General features: G+C 43.7%; 1 protein-coding gene and 1 long non-coding RNA gene across 2 annotated transcripts in view; one reads left to right on the top strand and one right to left on the bottom strand.

Moving 5' to 3' along the window:
- The window catches only part of sash1a (SAM and SH3 domain containing 1a), a 249,324-nt gene that overhangs the window by 194,702 nt on the left and 52,174 nt on the right, over nucleotides 1–2,448 (bottom strand). The window lies entirely within an intron of this gene.
- LOC116705797 (uncharacterized) overlaps nucleotides 1–2,448 on the top strand; it is a 14,503-nt gene that overhangs the window by 262 nt on the left and 11,793 nt on the right. The window lies entirely within an intron of this gene.

The following is a 2,448-nucleotide window of genomic DNA, read 5'->3' as shown; positions in this document are numbered from 1 at the left end:
GGGGGTAGACACAGCCTGAGAAACTACAGGACACACAAGTCAGAATCCGAGAGAGCGAGGGAAAGAGGCGGAGAGATACTGTACAAACACTATATTCTGAGAAGAAAAAGCACTGTGGAACACAGGAAAGAGAAAAGGAACAGCAGCAACAACAGATGTGATTCAGAGAGTACCAGCTGTGAATAGAGCGCAGTGCTCATGTTTGTTTTAGTGGCGGCTGTGAAAGAGGCAGAGTAGAAAGCAGCACTCACATACCGTCTGCTCTTAAAGACAAACAGACAAGCAAGGATGGCATCCAGCACAGGTGAAACGAAGATGTGATTTGCATACATTGAATGTGGTGTTACAATGAATGCCATACATGGTGCATAAATTCCACATACTTTATGAGAGCTACTTAGGCAAGAGGAACATGAGGCCTTATACGTGTGCTGCGGAAGAGGCAAGTAATAAGCCGTCTCTTTATGAGGTGCAGTGGCGTCAATGACATCTGCATAACCTATTCATGAGAGCCATGATGGAATCTCAGTTGTCGTCCATTTCAATATTAAAGGTGACAAAAGACAACGCTGAGGAGACGGTGGGGAGAATGATAATGAAGTTGAAAATGGAGAAAGGAAACAGCAGAGGAAGGTACGGGAGACAGAGTGGCTAAAGAAAGATGGTGAAATAGGGGTAGTGGAGGAAATAACAAGGAATGTACTAAATGGTTGGAGACAGACATGGAAAAAGAACAAGCAAAAAAATGAGAGCAATTGAAAGAGATGGAGAGAAAGAAGGAAGCAGAAGAGCGGTGGAAAGAGGGATAGCAATTACCGGGAGAATGAGGAGAGCATTTCAATAAACCTGTACACGTCGATTCAATCCACCACATTCGCTACTTGTGCCCTGTACTCTGCATGCCAATGATTCAGACGCGCCATAACTGGAATTCACAATCTATACAGACAGCAAGAGCAACAGCATTAGATATTCCTCCAGAGCACGGAGGAGAACGGACGGGAAACAGAGACCAGCTACATGTGGCCATGCGTAGAAATGAGGGACAGGAGAGAAACAGTGTCTCATGCCTAACAAGTTGTTTCCCTATTGTTTCCTTTTTTATTCACTGACTGAGAGGAGGTCATGCAGTATGGCTCGAGTAAAGGGGAAAATAGAGAAAAAAGTAAACTTATAAGAGACTGTATACACCATTCCCCATATTTATGCTTAAATCTTTTTATCCCTTTCGTTTGTAATTCATACATTCCCGATCTACGACTACCTTTAGTGGTTGAATTTCCTTTATCATCATTTGTTGTTTTTAGCATCATTTTTTTTTTTTTCAGCCAGTTTACACGGTTTATAAATACTTGTTGATACCTGACTTGTTCACTGTTGCTTTACCTGTGCTGCCTCAAAGTGGAGGGAAGGGACATGTTCTGGACCCCGGGGGATTTTTTTCTTGTCTTCACGACAACAACAGATGGTATTCTACTCTGCCTGGGCATGACGTCAAGAAGACACAAAGAGGGCCACAGAAATGCCAAGAACACAGGGATGTCCTAGTTTACCACAGGGTACGGCCAAAGGCAGTGAACATCCTGAGCTTTATGCCCCTACTGGGATTCTCAAGAGTACAGAACGCCAGTCTAGTAGCTCATCAAACAATAATTACCGTCTTTGGTTTTGGGGACATGGTTTGGCAGACACCCAAACACCAAAAAACTATAATCCTCCGTGGTACTATTAGCATCCCAGAGAAAGCGGAACTTCTCAAACTGTTTGCAAGCCTACCGGCGGTTTGCACTTAATATTAAAAAGGTAGATTTTCAGTGGCATATTCCGTTAATGTTAAGGGAACTTTCAGGGGCACTTGGGGACACATTACAGTATTTATTATATCTTGCACAACTGAGCAACAATTGCCCTTTGTGCTTTCTTACTCAATTGTGCAGCCTTGCTCTTCTGTTACATGGCCTAACCCTGAGGCCTATAATAAGTACATTAACGTTCATAATGGATTATTGATCATAATGAATCTACTACTTTTACGCCAACGCCAGCATCTGTCCTGCTGAGCAAGAGGGTTGGCTGGAAAAAAAATCCCCATAATTCCTCAGGGCAGGAAGGACCCAGAGCATTAGTTTGTGTCTGAATGATGAATGGCTGGGAAAGCGAAACGACTGGAGACCTCTGTGGTTGGGTTTAAACAGTTACTATGAGCAGAGGCCACCATGCTACCATGGGTTGTGATTAAAGTGAGCCATATAAGGTTAAACAGATAGGCTTGTCCCAGCCAGGTGGAGGGGATTACCAGGTGAGACATATTTTCGGTCTGTTGACCCTCTAAGAAAAGTTCAGGAGGTTAATACTAGAAACAGACAAGGTCAGGCTAAACATCACATGTCCAAGTGCTGCCAAGTAGCACTGACAGATTTGATGCGCATGGGAGCCCAACGGATTAGA

The sequence above is a fragment of the Etheostoma spectabile genome, chromosome 18 (genome assembly GCF_008692095.1).
Source record: "Etheostoma spectabile isolate EspeVRDwgs_2016 chromosome 18, UIUC_Espe_1.0, whole genome shotgun sequence".
Lineage (NCBI taxonomy): Eukaryota > Metazoa > Chordata > Actinopteri > Perciformes > Percidae > Etheostoma > Etheostoma spectabile.
The sequence above is the reverse complement of the archived record's forward strand: the minus strand, read 5'-3'. Positions and strand labels throughout refer to the sequence as shown.